We start from the raw sequence: 18,200 nt of genomic DNA, 5'->3' as shown, positions 1-18,200 counted from the left end.
GGCATGGCTTGTTTCCTTGGTACAATCTCTAGAGATATTCCACTAACTCCACTGAGAGAGCACTTTGCATTTTTCCAGATGTGAAGCCTATTGTTTAGCCCAGGTAGGACCTATGAGATAAAATGCTCAGGGCATAATTAAAGACTGTAACTTTATTCAGATACGTGGGGGACGTGACACAAAGTTACACAGGTAATTTAAACTACAGCGTTTCCTGTCTCTTCTGTGTTTGACTTTATAACTAAATACATTTTTCCTAATGTAACTTTTGTGTGTGTGCGGTAGCTCCATATGCACTGCTGAAAGACTGCGTAGCCTTCTTCATTTGCCACAGGCTTGCTGCAAGTAACTGGCAAATATCTGTGTACAGCAAAGTGAGCTCCCTCCCGCAGCTCGGATGAGGAACAAGCAGTGTCAGGGCCGTGAATATTCACATGTCAGTCAAGGCACCAACCTTTGGCCTCAAATGACATAACTTCTGCCAGTGGCTCACTGGTGACCATGTCTGTTTGCACTTGCTGGAAGGCCTGAAATCTGTCATTCTGTCCATATTCTACTTTTTAAAATGCTGTCTAATACAGAGACTCTAAATGCCTTCTAGGATAACCGAAATACGCAGAAATATAATAAAATTCCCAAGCTCTGTGATTTTACCTGGGTCAAGACTGTAATATAGGGTCCATTGATTACTGACAAGAGTCTTAATTTCCAGGTTACTCTAACCAGTATTGTTGATTTTCTAAAACTCAAGATGTTGCACAATCAGACACTTAATGATGTCCTGCAAGCAAAGATTTTATCAGCCACCTATACTCTGTTTGAAAAGTCTCAAGGATAAATCCGTCGTGCAGAATGTATAAAATTGCTTTCTGTTACCTTAAAATAGGCAAAGGTTCTGCCAGACAGATGCAAATAATAGATTACCAGTTGGATGCTTTGGGGTTATTATCAATGCATCGTTGCTTTTAATTGATTGATCAGATAAGAAAAGTTAGGGGGTAGTTTTATAACAAATGGTAATTTCTTCCTCTCTTCTATGGGTGTGCTATAGGAAGCAATAGACCACAGAACATGGCTACCCCCTTTGATTTTACTGCAGATCTGGCCACAGGAAATGTTGCACATTTGGATCAAGCAGGATAAACAGCAAGGGCTTCCTCTTTCATGAAATCATCTTTAAGCAGCACCCCTCCCCAGGAAAATAGGTTTTCCACTTTACATAATGCTGCAGCAGCAGTGGTTTGTTCCTAAGTTTTTTTTCTGGGTAGGTTATGAACTTTACGGCTCTGACCACAGATCAGTTATTTATCATAACAGGAAAGATGAGACCAAAGATATTTCCTAACCTTCTTCTTTGCAGATCTGAGAGAAGCAAACCAACAAACATTAACGCTTTATGTTCAACTGACAAAGATTATGCAGAAATATTTGCTCGTCCTCATACTTGATTGAATTCATCTGTAATTTTAAACAGCAAGAAGCAAATCCATACACACAGCCTAATTTAGATCTCTTCTCCAATCTGCTATAACTGATCTCTCAAAGGCAATTAAACAGGTACAAAGACAACAATTTCATTTAGAGACATACTAAAGAAGGTGGTAGAGAAAAATCTCATTTCTAAAGAAGTCTCCTCCATTTTGATATTTAATGCAGATGATCCAATGTATCCTGGCAACACATTAAATATAAGAAAAAAATATTTCATTTATTCCTGCCGACAGAAAGGATTTCCTCATCTAAAGTATTTGCCTCTTCAGCAGCAGGAGTCTGAAAATGCTGAACTCTAGTGGTAGATTCAACATATTTTTTATTTTGCAGGAAAAAAGTAATAACTGTAGGAAAGCACGTTCCTACATTATAAAGCCATATGACAAGATGCACATAGCTGGGATTGCTCAAGTTACTGTACCACAAACCTAAAGAGTATTTCATACAGGACCAGATTGCAGCACTTAACCACAGGCCTGCCGTGTGCTGGTGCAGGGCTGCAGTGTGGGAAGGGGAGCTGGGGCAGGCACTAACCTCTACAGCACTAACCTCCAGGAGAGAACTCAGAGCAGACATCAGCAAGCATGCCTGGGAGTCAGAACTGCACTAAGGAATGAGGGACTGCTCACAGGTTGTGTTCCTATGCTCCTGCTACCAAGGAGCAGAGTGAAGCCCTTCTAACACTCCTCCACGCTGATGCACACAGCAATTGCTCCAGTTCACAACAAACAGCTTGAGCCAGTACCCTCACTCACTGCTTGTAAGTGTAAATGCCAGCTCCTGTTCTGCTTGCCCTATGTATAGGTAGCATTTTGCTCCTAGCCCTAAAGACCTTGAGGTCTTGCTCCCAGCTTGCTCTTCTGCAGCACTGTGTCCATAGGCTTTCTCAACCTGTACTCTAATCAGTTTTTTAGCATCTTTCTCTAGGATACTGGCCACCATAAAATTAATAGGAAAGGGAAACCACTACAGCCCTTCCCAACTCAGAAGACTGCCTTGGGAAGATCTTTTTCTATGAGGTGAGGGAATTGCCTTCAATCCAGCACACACAGGAGGTGAATGTCATTGCTTTCCCTCCAGAAGACACGTCCAACCAAAAAGCGGTCTCAAGTCAAAAGGATTTAGCACTGGCTTCAGTTAAACTTTGGATCAGATTCCAAATGAATTATTTTTGTTTCCTTTTGACATCATTTGGATACTTCCTAGTTCACAGGAGCCTGAACACCCAAACAGGACTCAGCAAGTTGGAACTGCAAACCATACAAAGAAAGCCTGCAAGCCTGAATTTGCTGAGGCTTGCCTCAAACAGAAACGTGGGTGATCTACAGCTTATGGGGCGTAAACCGCAGACTGCTGGCTGTAAAGCACATACTCCCATTTCTCTATCCCTGTGCAGCCGCCAACAGACTTAAGAACAGAGGCACTGAAACATTATCTTGACTTAATTCAACACAATGCCCAACTCCACAAGATCCCCAACTATTTCCTTGCTGGAAACATTAACAAGAGAATATATGCAATTAGCACTATAAAAAAGCCTCTGAGTAGCAACAAGCAGATTCACCACTGTATCTCGAGTAAGATTAGCTCCTCCAGATCGAAAAGAAGTGTCCTTATCAGCCTACTACTAAACTTTGTGCCCTGTTTCTGGGGCCACAAAATTCATAAAGACTGTGGTCATACAACTGTGTTTCGAAAATCTTTCACGAGATAGGTAGGTAGATTGATAGATGAGCAGCAATTAAATCTGAACTCAATTATTTCTGAAATTACTGCATTTCCTCTGAAGACGAGTTTGGCTGTTATGTAAATATCTGCAATCTATTCAGTTTAATTCTTTGAAAGGAATTATAACTTGGTAAAGAAAATTTAATTGCTGCCCTTTGAATCAAGACACTTCTGTTTAAGCAGAAATGTCATTCATAAGAACCATAGCATTGGTGGAAGAAAGACAAATCTATTGTCTAAGAAGCAGCAGCTATTTAAGTTCCATGATGATGGAGGAAACTGGAGGCAAAGAGGTGGCTGAGGGGCTTTTTTGAGTCACACAATGCCTCGAGCATTGCAGAATCGAGAAAATAATAGCAATCTGCTTAAGGGCTGTGTCTCTTTCAAACAATGATGACTACTCTTCCAATCTCATTTTAGTTCTGCTGCTGTTATGGAAACTTTCCTTGTCCTCACCAGCTCAGTTATGTATCTCTGAGACACTAATGACTCACAGCTGACACTTCCGGGGCTCAGCCTCTTTTGAAAGCATTTGCTTTCCTCGTAAGTTCTTTGGTCAAGTTTAAAATCTTACTTTCCAAGACTGAATGCATAATCCGAAGAAAGATTTGAGGGTTAATTAAGAAACATAAAAACAGCGATAACTCTTACAGCACTGTTACTTCTATCCTTGATATCTTTCTGAATAATGCCTTTTTATTTTTGAGAGGCACTCCAATACTCCAGTGATTACTGATGTAGACAAAATACAAATAAAGAAGAAAAATTAAATTCAGATTCCCCTCTCCAACCTCTTGGTACCTCTTGTCTGCTCTGCTGAGACTAAGCTCTGCAAACAAGGAATATTGTTTTCCTCTCCTCATGAAAATTTTCTACAGGGATTCTTAGGGCTCAGGGCAAGGAGTATTTCTTCTGGTCTTCTGAAGCACTCTGAGGCATATGATCATTTAAACAGCTCTTGAAAAAAAGACTTACACTCCCAAGGATTAGATCCACAAAAGACCACTATAATGCTGACTTTCCAAAGCCCAGCATCTAACAGAACCTGCAACCTTGAGAACAGCACCCTGTACAACGTTTCCAGACGCAGACACCAAGGAAGGAATGGCAAAATTGAAGGGAAAGCAACCATTTCAATTTGCCTACAGTAAATGACAAGAAAGATTCCTCAGTTTGACCCAAATTGAGTTGCACATTTTGCTCTAGAATGCGAAGATGCTTTGCTCACTGCCACATCCTCTCCTACATGTTGGCACTGCACTGACACCAGTCCCTTCTCCCAGACCTGCAGGCGCAGCATGCGTTTCTCCCTTTGCTAGTTTGGTGGGCAGAGCACCTGTCTGACATGTGGGAGGTGGGAGGCTCTCCTTCCTCTGGCGGTGCTGCCAGCAAGAACTGAAGCAGTCCAGGAGAGCCTGCTGGAAACTCAGGAGAAAATTGAAGGTCTTGGGGTGCATGGCACCACACATGTCCCTGAAGGTAGATCACACACACCAAGAGATGGGAAGCAACAGAAAGGTAAGGTAAGGAATACGCTCAGATGGAGGGGCAGCTCTGGACAACTGAAATGTTTGTAGTTTGACTGTAGCCCACTGATTCAAAACTCATTTCTGACTCTTAATGAGGGTGAAAATTCTCTTTCAGCATTTTTACAATTATTAGGCCTCCAGGAGTTTTTACTGGAAATCACTGACAAGCTCCTGTCACAAGTATAGATTACTCAGTGTTCAATGGCAGAGTTTGGCTGACACTTTTATTATACTCCTGAGCCAAACAATCAACTACATTTTAGGCCAGATGACTCTCCTGTTGTACATCCATATATGCCTTACGGTACAGCTGTAAACAATAGTGAAAGCCTCTACAGGAAATTAGATTTGCAGATCTCTGCTTTTAGAGGTCGGGCAAATTAATTTGATTATTCAGTGCTGATCGGTCACTGATATATTTTGCATTATACATTCCCAGGGACCGAACCAAAGCGACACACAATATTAAATTCAAAGTCACGTTGTCACCAAATTTTAATATTACTTAATTTGAAACCTACTCTAGCAAATCACCAAATGTTCAGTTATGGTTTTCATGAGCTCCAATGCCAAGAAAATGCACTTCTTCACTAGGCCAGTCATACAATGCAATGACAGAAAGAGTACCAACAACAACATGAGTTTCTTCCAACTAAAACTATATGCTGTGAATGTTTTTATCAGCCGTGCTCACCCAACAGATGAAGCTGTCGGCATTACTCAGTCTAAATAACTACTTCCTTCTCATCATTTTGGAACGTATTTTCCATTTCAATTCATTTCTTTTTATCTGAACTCTAATGAGTTATTGAATGCAGCCCAGTGTCTTCTCCAAGGCATGCTGGCTGTCCAGTTTTGTTACTTCATGCAAAGGCTTTTATTTTTTCTCATAAGTTTATTAGCTTAAATGGAAATGTAAAGGGGAGAAGTAAGATATGTGAGGATTGGAAGCAAAATTCAGACAGGTTTTTAAAAATCTACTCTCATGCAAGCTAAACTCTTAGTGATGGCATGTGTGCAAGAGTAGCAGACATCCTGCCTTGTACTTCCTATGCTGTATTCATCTACACGCAAGTTTGTACTAGGTCAGGTAAACATACAACAATTTTTTAAAAGCTGGAATTTAATCCTCACCTAACGCCCATTCCTAACTGATTTAGGCTAGCCCCAAAATAGCCTGCTTCAAAAGATGCTGCAGGCAGTCTTTTAAACAAAAAGTTAACAACACATTTACATTTCATTTTCAATTCAGTTTCCATTTATTTTCACAGAGCTCCATTTCTGTCAAGATGAGGTGAACTCCACAGGACAGGATTCTGTCTATGCCTCTGTAAAACTCAAACTGCAAATGGGCCAGGTAGAATTTGCCACTCCAATGGGGTGCTTATTAGTGAATACACTGAAGATCACTGTGCTTCTAATTGCTTCATCACAAAGAAGTAAGCTGAAGAAATAAAACATGGAATTTCCTTCTGTATTTTAAAACTACAATTTGTTTTTATTGCAAGGTGAGAGCTAGCTCACAGATCAGACTAAGAAATGGTAAAGGGGACAAAAGCAACCAAGAAATGGACTAAAATAACCCACAGTACTTGTGAAAGAAAACCATGCCATGTTTCGTGTTTATGCAACAAAACAGTTTCTCAGCTCAAATAGTGAGTTACAGCAGTGATGGAGTTTAAAAAGCATGTTATCCTTTTTTTTATGACCTGCTTCTTTATCCACAGCAGCCTGAAGTTACCTACTGCTCATATAAGCACCACCTTGAGTCTCCAAGAATAAATATTGCCATCAAACCCAATCATTTCAGCTGAAAATGGATTGTCTGTGGATCCTGAAAGATCTCTGTCATTTTGGATGCAACTTTAAAAGGTCAATGTTGAATTACCTCCTAACTAAGGAAAAATGAAAACAAGGGCACTGGGAAAGAGACAGCAAAGAATGGAGAAAAGAAAATTTGATAAATGTTGAAACTCACTACAGGTGTAACTGCCTGTGGCAAGAAAGGCCGTCCCACACTTACTAAGAGCTAAAGCAAAATTTTTAAAATAAAAGAGCAAGATGCTTGTATCACTTCTCACTGCAGCATAGCAGTGCTACCTCAGTGTTCCCCACACTGCTGATCCAGTCCTGTAAGCTGGTCCTCAATCCACTCCCACTGTCAGGATCACAGAGTTAGTGCAGCCGGCGGCAGGAAGGCAGGCACATAGCCAGCAGAAGAGATTCGATGGAAGGATCTCCATTTAGATTTTAAATTTAGATTTTAAAATAAAGCAACCTATGCTGTTGCAAAAGCTGAAAGGGAGAACAGAGATTTAAGAATGGTGGGAAAAGGAGAGAAAGAAAATTACTGCCGTTCTGCTGGTGTTCCTGGGAATACTTCACTTATTCTACGTAACTAATGTGTATCCCAAGGTGTGGACTGAAGGAAAAGCTATTCTCACTCCATCAGTGAGATTGCATCATCATCTTGAAAACAGACCAGAATTCCTTCCTAGGAAACTTGCACTGGGATTTATTAATTCTCTCCCAAACTCAGATTATGATGAAGTTTACATGGGTTAAGCTGGCAAGAACATCATTTCTCATCTTTGAGAGCACAGGAGAGCTGTAAAGTGGGGATTTGTATGGAAAATTCAGCTGTGGTGGAAACGTGAAATTGTGCATATCTGCTGTCCCTGTGAGGGCTGAAAACAGCTGAAGACTGGCAGGCAGTAAAGAGAAAGAAGAGCAAACTCACACCTTGTGTCATCCTGAGAACTCCAGCATCACAATGAGCAGCCTGTGGAAAAGGCTATACGCAAAGTTTGGCTTCAGTGTAGTGATGCCCATATGAAAGATGCATCACTTACATCCTGGAGCTGGGTCAGGCTGTGGGTGCAATTCCCAGAGCTACCGTGCCACGTTCCCCAGTGCCTGTCCCCTCAGAGCAACCCAAGCACAGGCTTTGCCACAGTGTTTGGCAGGGTGCATGGTCTGCAGAGACCTGCAGGACCAGGGAGCCATTTGGTGCAACACCCAATTCTTGATGGAAGGAAAAATCCTCAGTGTTATTCCAGCAGGTATACAGATCATTTCAGACAGGAGCTGAGATGCTGTCTATTGCTTTGCAGTGCCATATGCTGGGTCTTTATTTCCTTCTCTTTAGCTCACTTGGGCCAGGGTCAGCCAAAGTACAGCCTGCAGCTGCTCCCTTCTTTGATTATTGATGAGGATTAGGATTTATTTTTTATATAGAGCTCTGTAGGTGTGCAAGACATCTCACACAAATATACAAGGACAGGGCTCTGAAGAGTTCATACAGCCCAAACATGTCGCAGCACAGCTAGTGAAGACACACATATGATTAAAGGCTTATTGATGTAAGCTCCATGTGTATCTTGTTAGCTGGACAAATTGTAGGTTGCTTCGTGTGGCTGTTCTCACAATGAAAAGGGTCATTTTTATGCTAACATTTTAACCTTTCATTATAGGAATCTGCTGTTTCAAAGCTGAGCTTACTGAACTCCTGTAAGCAAGGTTGGTGAGGTGATTTTCTTCAAAGACAGCTTATGGAAATGTTTAATTCAGATTAGCACTCAGGAAATAAACATTATTGGATAAAGATGGCCCTTTGCTCTTGCTGCAGGACAGAGACCATGTAGCTTTGCCTACAGGAGTAAGTAGCCAGCTGTAAGGACACAAGACTTCTTTCCCAAACCTTCTGAGCCCTTTAGTTGCCCAAGAGTAGGTTGAGGGGCTGGGTAAAGGGAATGACAGAAACAGCCCCAAAATGAAGAAAAATATTGCCCTAGTATTTAAAAAGAAAAAAGAAAAAAAAAAGAAAAAAAAAGCTGTGCATCCTCACTCCATCCTCTATGCACCTGTACAGTACAGATGAAGAACTTATGTAAACTTTTTCATGGTTTTTGCTGAGCTGGTTTCCTAACATCCACTCATCTGTTTTATTACCTGTGCCTCACCATGACAAGGCTTTGGAAACAAAATGTGAATGAAGGGATCGTTCTCTTCATGCTTTAACAACGTGCACAAGTTTTAAATGGCAATGTTTTGTCAAGTTCTTATGTAAGCCAATTGCAATATCCTTCGAGTAGGTGTGCGTTGAAATGGGATAAGATCAGCATGTTACAAAGCTATTTGAACACATATCCTGAGAGGCACCCTGAAGAGGGATGTCAGGGTCACAGCAGCTCTGTTCTCAGCTGCAGTGCATGGCTGCTGCAAGGCAGGTCACTGAGGTTCTCCCCTACTTTAGAGGGTTCTGGCGAAGACATACAAATCCTTATTTTCAGAGTTAGTAGGTAATCTAGCTGGGAGCTCTGGAAAACAAGCTCAACACGTCCTATTTGTCCCCACAGATAGTAAGAAGGAGTTGTCACTTTCTAAAATTCTACTCTGAATGTACATAGAATTCAGCAGTGTGCAAAAGGAGGATGATGTGTTTAAGCCTTTAGCATGAATTTCAAAGTGAACTTTAATGGGCTTTGGGGATGAGCATGCTGTCAAAACAGAATTTACACTGGAGATGAGGAAAACATATAAGGTTCAATAAAGATGCCTTTTGCTGATCACTGGAGAACGACTGCAGCTGACTGCAAGAAAACTTGAATGATGGAGACCAGTACAAGTCCTCAGTGATACAATCCCCAAGACTGAGTGAGGCGTGCCAAGGTCGGAGGCTAACAATAAGCAGAAGAATTGACGCAGGAATACTGAGAACTAACTTGGCGTATCAGATCCACTGAACAAGCAATGCTTACCATCAGAGACTTCAAACATTACTGAAGAAATTTATCTGGCACCAGTTGTCTGAGGGGTCCCAGATTTGACAATATAACATAGCAGCATTTTAAGCCAACATGAAGCAAGAGGCATCCAAGAGGATAGCTGCATCTGAAGAATACAACTGGCAAGACTGGAGATAGAGCGTTCCACAGAGCTATCACTGCATGATACACAGTGCTGTCCGTGATGTTTCAGCAACACACTTCCTGACTGCCAGAGCCTTCGAGTCAGCAGTATTTACTGGAAAGGATACAAAAATGGATGCCTTGGGTAGAAGCAAATCTAGAAACCATCCTTTCAGCTAGTGAAAAAGGGCACTGATTAATGAGCTGGCATACACAGGCACACATTTTATTCCACCAACTTTACAGGTTGGCTGAAAGCCCCCTACATTTTGCAAATCATGATTGCTCCTAGGGGAGTATCTCTGTCTGGTTAGTTTATTTGTTTGTATGTACATTCAGTAACTAAGGTCAGAAGTTTTATAGCAGCAACTGTCTCTGAACTGTTACTTGGCTTTGATTTTTTAGCCATGGCACTGAGAGTTTTATGCAATATTGTTAATAATAGAAATGCACTTTGTTTTACTTTAAACTAATTACAAATTTGCCTGATTTCACATATTTCATGTGCATGGGTAAAAGGTAATTGCTATACCCACATAAAATCTGAAGATTAAATTCTGTCTTTAACTATATAGATTTCACTGATGCCAACGAGGTCAGAATTCATCTGTAGTAATGGTTTAGCCATAGCATTGTCTAAACATCTATTACTTGATGTGAAATCACGGTGGCACAAACATATTCTATAACCTTTAGAAATGACTGCCTGCATCTGAGCTCAATATGCATTGAGAAGCACAACAAAGTTTGCACAAAGACGACCAATTCCAGGTTACAAAATTCACGTCACTAAATTTGATTGGCACAAGTCCTGCAGAACCCAACGTCCACAGCTGTACCTACACATTCAAAGCCATTCTTATTCCATTTGATTTCAAGCCCCCAGCATGGTGTTTGAGACAACAAGAGTATTGCTCACCTAAGGTTTGGAGAAACACCTAATTGTGACATTTTGGCCGCCTTTGATTTTCTAAAGCAAATTTTGTTAGACAAAAAAAATTATTTGATGCTATCAATCACTTTATATTCAATACTCATATGCAGGACAAGTATGGTTTATCAGAACAGGGGAAAGAAACGATGCCATCTATTTAGGTGATCCTTCCTTTACAAATATTTAATAGCAGAACCTAAGTGTGCTGACTGCCTACTAGTATTTTGCGGCAAATGTTCATAAAGAACCTTAACATGCAATACCTGCAGAAAAACAAGAGTCTCGTGAACAGGAAAACAGCTAAACTCACTGCGTGACTTGCAATAAACAGCACTGCAGAAGTACTGATGTGTAGCTTTATTTAAAAGCTAAGAGTGGAAAAGTACCATCAAGCACCAAAGAAAATACCTTCAGTATGAACTGAGAAAAGGAGCAGCAACACAAGCATCTACAACAAAGGGCCCCCCTGGGCACTATGCCATCAACACCTCTGATTCCATTATCAGCAGACATTAACAAGAATTACAATGTTCAGGTTCCATTTTGAACTCCTGTTCATTAGAGTGTATAAACTTGTCCTTTTCCATTTTCTTCAAACTGAAAATTGGCAGAGGAGTGCTTGTGGGTGGGGAGTTTTTGGAAAGACTATTATTTTTGAAATTTAGTCTTTTCAAATTGTTCTAAATACAGCAGTGGGGAATATGCCCTGAGGAGCAACGCTGTTGCATGTCTCTCAAGGGAGGGGTATTGACAATTAGATATTGTCAGTTTCTTATTCAGTGCAAGAGGAAAACAAGCACACGCACTTCAGGCTAACTCATGGAAGGCCTCTGGCCCAGCTGAAATGATGAGTTCAGGGTGATGTTGTGAGGCCAGGAGACCGGGAAGTTGTCCACCAAGGGTTCCCAAGGGTGGTCTGTAGCCCTCTTGCAACACACAGAGCTTTTGTATGTGGCCTGAAGAGGATCTGGGAGCTGTGGCTGCCTTCCACAGAATCAGCTGATTGTCAAGGCTGCAGAGAGGTCTCCTCCAGCGGTTCTGGGATGGGGCAAATGTCTGGGTGCTTGGGATCTGTCAGCCACTGAGAGCCTGGACTAGACAGCCCCTCCAGAGCAGCCAGGCTTTGGCAAGTCTCACAGCTGTGTATTTCAGACCCTTGGCTATTCTTCCAACCCTTCCCATTGCTTCACATGACAGCAAGAATCCTCAGCAAGATCTAGCCCAGGAGTGCAGTGCTGCTAGGATCGAGATGAATTTCTGCTTTCAAGAATAGCAGAAGCAGTGCATAGCCCAGCTCATGGTGTTAGAGCTGACTACAGGTGGGGACAGCAAATTCCCACTCCAGGGCCAAACTGATGGGCAGACTGTCCCTAGGAGAGGTGCTCCAGAGGAATATAGGAAATTAAATCTGGGAGAGGAAAAGGAGGATCAAGTATGATAATGAATGATAGAGTCAAGGCAACCTAAACACCAATTTGCAACAGTAATCCCCTGTTAACATTTTTCTGTGAAAGCTGTAATGCCTGCAGCTGCCTGTCCTTGCATAGTGGCACATCACCTGCTTCGTTCACCACCAAATCCCATAAGCTCCAAACACAGTCTGCTTAGAAAGACCTTGGAGACATGGTAGAGAAACAACAGACCTTCCTTTCACTGGCATAGATCCCAACAAATCAAGTGTCTTTGTTTCTTGTTTCACTCCTGCCTTCTTCTATACTCAGAAGGATGCTTTGGATAATGGCAAAAGCAATGAAAGCATTTGCCAGGTGTCTAACAGAGCAAAACATGTTGCTGTGAATTGCTGAGTTCAGTGAGTTGCACACAGTAAGATCTCAGCATTGCCTGTACATGGCAGGATGGTACAGTGGCCTTAGATATGTTGAACTAAAAAGCTAAAGACTAGTTCAACAGGGAAAAACAAACAAACAGCCTTCAGATCATGCTCTTATTCCTTAGTTTCCACAGCAGCCTGCTTACAGAACCCCAAAATATTAATTCAGCTCCAACTCAGAAAGATGCCAGAAACCTAGAAGCTAATCATATAGAAAGAGGGCATGAAATTTAAAGAAGAAATTTTAACAAACTTCATTTTCAAGTATAAAGTATACATGGGTCTTACTGTATATTTTTGCTCATTTGGGTTGGACTACAGAGGATATCCCAAAGCACATTAATTTCTAGGCACTGTAAAGCACAATCCATCTACCCTGTTCTAAAAAAGACTCAGATCACGCACAAACTGAAAAGCTGGCAGCTGACCCTTTCCAACCTGAGAACAACTGCCTATCTTCACACCTGCTAGTAGCTTGCTGCATTCAGTAGGTTTGCTAATACAAATTTGTAGGACTTTGATTCATTTGTTTGCCATTTCATAGTCCACTTAATTTATCAGCTACAAAGCAAATATAATACAATTACCTAACAAGAATATGTAAAAAGTAGACTACGACATGCATCTGTATCTATGTTTCCTTCTGTGTTTCTCAGGAACTAATGTGATTACAAAGCTACTTTGATGGAGACACTTTTGCTGACTCCTTCACATAAGAGAAGTTACTGGCAGGCTCTTATCTCCTCCATCAAAGAGTGTTCCTGGAAGGAGGACAGTTCCGTGGCTAGAGATAATCCATCGTGGAATCTTCTGCACCTGCTGGGCTGCAGCATCCGCCCTCTTGGTCACATGTAAGTTATGGTGACAGAGATAGTCATTTCTGTCCCCTTGCAGATCAGCACACTCCACCCGATGGGGCAGAAGTGGTGGCACTGGCAGTTTCCATCTGCCCAAACAGAGTGACAACCCCTTCAGAGTCTGCTCTGGAGTTAGGTGCTCTTCAATCAATTGCCTTGGAAATGTTTTCTTATAAACCCCGCTAGGAGGAGATAACCTGCCCATTTCTGGAAGTGTGCTTTCAACAGACGAAGTTAACAATGCCTACAGTGTAAAGACATTATAATCCTGTGGAGACAGGTTCTATGTTGGGGCCAGGAGCTAATTAGTGACAATCATTCCTATTTCATATTACTGACAATTCACTGCACTACTTTCCTCGTACAGCACTAGAAACATGATTTATTTCACAGCACACAAAGAGGACCTGTTCTAATCCTGGGAAAAATATACATTTTATGTCCCTTCCCACCGCCCATTTCTCCTCTCCTCTTGCCAGCATGCAGATAGCAGAAGTCTTTCACAGCAGTTGCTTGAACTACCTCACTCTAGATGTGGAAATCTGGACTTTTAGGATGACAATTGTCACGTAAGGCACGCCATCAAACAAAAGCATGGCTCATCAGCAGCTGCCCTTAGCCACTCTACTCCATTTGAATCATGAACTCAGTACCCTGCCCTGAGGACCTTACAGACTGCGCCTGTAACGGCGAGCTCAGCTTGCAGCCTGACCTGCTTGAACATGACCAGAGAAAAGAGGTAGAGGTTGGGCATACTCTGTGTTAGATACCAAGTAGATAAGATCTGAGGTCTCTTCACTCTTGTTCTTCCAATGGGTGAAACAAGTTGATGTGCGATAGTGAATACTCTGTACAGCTTGATGTTAGGGCAGGATATTTCAAAAGTCAGGTGGTACACAGCAGATACGAGCCAAGCAGATACAGTTTTGTGAGCTGCTTCCTCGTCAGATGTCAGCATCCAAAACGCTCAGAGTATGGCTGATTTTAAAAAAGGTAGGGAAATAGTGTGCATATTTCTTTAAATCTGGGCAAAAAGAAATAACTTTCTGAAACACACTTTTGCTTGGCTCCAAGGGCTGCCACCCTACTGCTTTAGCTATGTGGAAAGTCAGGGTGCTCCTTCTGTTCTAACATTTATTTTCTGCATCCTTGTTTTATTTTTAACAGCTTACAACAGAAAGAAACGCGTTATCGCATGACTGTCTAAAGCAAATAGTACATTGTGGTTTTGGGCTTGGACACTTGAATGTGTAACTTCCCAGCAACGAGCACTGTTCTCTCTGTAGGGCATTTCTGGTAACTCATCTCTCCTACTGAGAAATAAGGAAAACTGTCACCTAGCGAGTGAGACAGCTATTTCTTACAGCCCTTGCATTTGAAAGAAAGCAGAAAAGTGACAACAAACTGCAATTATTATACAACACACAATGCTGCACAGAAAGCAGCAGTCTTACTGATTAACACCAGCACTGGGTCTCGGACAGTGGGATACAGACCTGACCTGCTAGAGGCTGTGGTGCTTCCTTGCCCATGTTATTTCATTTTCCTGCACTTCAATTTCTCAGTCAGTGAAAATGAGTGCACTGTAGTTTATTTTTAAGCATTTCAGCAACTGACACACTGTACCTCAAACTCCTTAAATGGTTACATCATTTTCACTGCTATGAAAAGTTTACTAAAACAGCATTTCAAAATCCCTCTGTATGTATTGTAATTTCTGTTCTCTAATCTGACTGTGGTTTGACTTCTGGCATTTGAAGTTCAGGTTTCAGTGGTTGTTTGGCTTCACACAATTGCTAATGAACACTGATTAATAGATTTGAATGGGCTGCAAAACCAGCGGGGACATAACCAAAAAACTTTAATTACTGGCCTACACCTCACTAGTGTAGATCCTACTTATCAGTGGCTACCCCTTTGATAACATTATTAATAGCATGTAAATGTTAGCAAGTTCCTTTTCCAGATTCACCACTCGGATGACGTAGCAGAGAATTTTGGACTGAGACTGATGAAGAAGAAATGACCTGGCTATATATTTAGTTATTAAGCGTTTCTAACAAAAACTGTGCTTTTCATCCTTGCAAAAGATGCAATGTAGCCACATTCAGCCCTTGTGTCATTTATTGATTATTACCAATTAATCAGAAGCTAATAGTCTGGTTTGTTACCAAAAACGACCAGAACTTTGCAAATAATTTTTGTGACAAGCTTATTTTCTGCATGAATTGTCCTGCCAGTGACTTGGGGTTTCTTAGTCATCTTAATATTATCAAAGAAAGAAGCACAGCAAATAAACCTGATTTCTCTCCTCCGAGTTTCACCTCATTTTCTCAGCCTGCTGCTGCACTCAACCTGTTAGTGGGCTGTGAAACTGCAGTGAATGGGCTGTAGAGCAGCTGAGGCCTGCAGTCTCAGGCTGTGAGGAGTCATGAAAGGCAAAGCGAGCAGCAGAAGATGATTGCAATATGGAGAGATATATGGCCAGCATTTGATTTAGCTAAACTCTAGCAAAGCTAGCCCAGAATTACCAGGAGCCTAAAGATGCTACAATTATGGTGCATACATTTTAACTGGCAAAAGTCAAGGGATGTTCAATAGGCACAGTACTGAGACAGCCCCATAGGCAGGTGCTTCCACTGTGCATGGGAAGAGCGATTCATATCATTCTGAGAGCTGATAAAGGCACTAAACAACCACTCTGCCATGCAAATAAGGAATTGCAATGTTACTGGAGCAAAAAAATCTAATTCTTCAGCATCTGTTCACATGATTAACATCACTGATTATTCATGCGATCACCTGAGGAAAGACCAGATGGTTTATTCACTGGGTTTGAATCTCTGACTTTTAGCTTAAAAAATCTGCCCCTCTGAAATTAACTGGAGAAGTCATGCTGTTAGCAATGCAGTAATGCTACTAGGAGGTAAGCTGTACATCCTGTCTTCTGCAACTGGAAAGTCTGATGCATTGCAAAGATGTTACATATTTTTCCTCAAAGGAAACATGGTAATGTAGCTGAATTGAGCGAATTCATGTCAAGTGTTGGTCATTTTTCATGACCTCACTTCCCATTTTGCCTGGGACCTTGGGCTTTAAATGAGGGGTCACTGCCCTGCAGTCTGAAGGGAGACTGCTCCTCAGTATTGGCAGTATGGCATAAGCACTTATGAATCAGTCACCAAATCCGGGTTCACGTTATCCACTGCAAAAGCATTCCACACGCAGGGGTCAATTACACTAGCTCTAAAATCACACATGCAATGAGGGGGATAAAACTGCTGAATAAATCTTTTCTAACCGTTACTTTCTACTGCTCTACGATAAGCAGTTCTCTTGCTGCACCAGCTGTGGGGCACCTTATCTTTCAGCATGATTTCCTACTCTACCCATCGGCACTGCTTCCAGAGCTGTGACTTTCTCTGCTATAACTGATGCAATCCTACCATTATCTATCACACTGATTTCAAGTGCAGTTGTATCAGATGTATAGCAACAAATTTGCAGCGAAATGTGAAAATTACGAAACTGCGAAGAATTATTTGAAAGTACTGTGTGAAAGTGCTACTGAAAAATGGATCCTGCTGCTAAGCAAAGTAAAAAAGGAACGTTCCATTACTTGAATACTTCTGTTACCGAAATCAGGAGAGTGTCTTCCAGTAAAATCTGGTCAACTAAATGACTCACGTGACTTCCGAACTGACCATAGACAGCTTCTGAGCTCGGTGCACTCACAGGAGTTCTCGTGTCCAGGGTGGATCAGAAAAAAAGGAGAACTGAAAATGGCTGACTGTAAAGATGGCTACACACTGTACTTCCTTATTTATACCAAAATAAAATAGAAAACATTATTAACCATTTTAAACTTTAAATGATGCGACCCCTAGCACTAGGAACACCAGCAGAGAAGCACACAAGAACATGCCCTACATTCATGCTCATCCTGCACGCTAACTGGGCACTGCACGCACGCACAAATGACTTTTGCATACACATCTCCAGCTCACACACATCTCCCAAAGCAAGCACAGACAAGCCATGTGACCTCCACACAGACAGTCTGAGGCTTCCCCCCATCCTGTTTACATTCAATTACTCTTGCTGCAATGTTTCCTGTTCCAAGTCCAGAACAAATGGAAGGTGATAGAAAAACATACGTAGACATTGGAAAACCCAGGCCAATGCTTTCAATTGATTGCTCCAGTGCTGATGCTCAGCCTTTAACACCTGACCTAAGCCTGCACTCGGGGCACGAGTGAGCCCGCTGGTTGCAAGGTGCCACCAGGAAAGGAGTCACACCAACTGCTCCCATTTCCAGGGATCCTGGAGTTCATGGGTTCTTAACAATGGTCACCACTCAGAGCCATCTTGCAGGTCTAGAATTTCAGCTCCGAAAATAGGCAAATATAAGAATAGCACTGATTGAGCAACACCTAAGTGAAACTATCTTTAAAGACAGACAGCAACTGTGAGGGAAATACTGAGCTTTGAAATGGTGAAGGTTTCACAAAGGAAAACTTGCAGAATTTGCAACAAAGGAGGAAAGCTCTGGCCTCTGAGAGGAAGAATGTCATGTCTTTGAGGACAGAAGGTATTTGAAGGGTGATGTGCTTTGCTCCTGACTTTCTATGATGAGGAGAAAGATCACTGTAATGACTAATGCAAAGACTACAGAGGATCAGCCTCTTGCATGGCAAGTTCCATAGATAACAAATCTCAAAATTAAGTGCATTTTTTCCTGTGAGGTAAGATTGACTGATTTCATTGGAACTGCTGTGTTATGAATACGAGTAGATCTAAACCCACCAAAGAGAAACGCTCTGTTCAGAATTTTTGTCCGTGCAGTTTTCAATACAGATTTAAATTCCTGCTCCTCTGAATGCCAATGGACATACTTAGGAGCAGCTTTAATAAGCAGCA

The 18,200-nt window shown here is 41.7% G+C and overlaps 1 protein-coding gene across 5 annotated transcripts in view; it reads right to left on the bottom strand.

Annotated features, from left to right (window-relative positions):
- LOC116244011 (uncharacterized) overlaps positions 1–18,200 on the bottom strand; it is a 147,919-nt gene that overhangs the window by 56,883 nt on the left and 72,836 nt on the right. Inside the window, exon 1 of one of the 5 annotated variants that reach the window (XR_016470571.1) lies at positions 16,968–17,028. The exons of the other annotated variants lie outside the window; for them this stretch is intronic. The gene's annotated coding sequence lies outside the window, so the exon portion shown is untranslated. Of the gene's footprint in view, positions 1–16,967; positions 17,029–18,200 lie in introns of those variants that run through there. 5 annotated transcript variants of the gene reach the window in all.

This window comes from Phasianus colchicus, chromosome 13 (genome assembly GCF_987193195.1).
Source record: "Phasianus colchicus chromosome 13, bPhaCol1.hap1.1, whole genome shotgun sequence".
NCBI classification, from domain to species: domain Eukaryota; kingdom Metazoa; phylum Chordata; class Aves; order Galliformes; family Phasianidae; genus Phasianus; species Phasianus colchicus.
The sequence above is the reverse complement of the archived record's forward strand: the minus strand, read 5'-3'. Positions and strand labels throughout refer to the sequence as shown.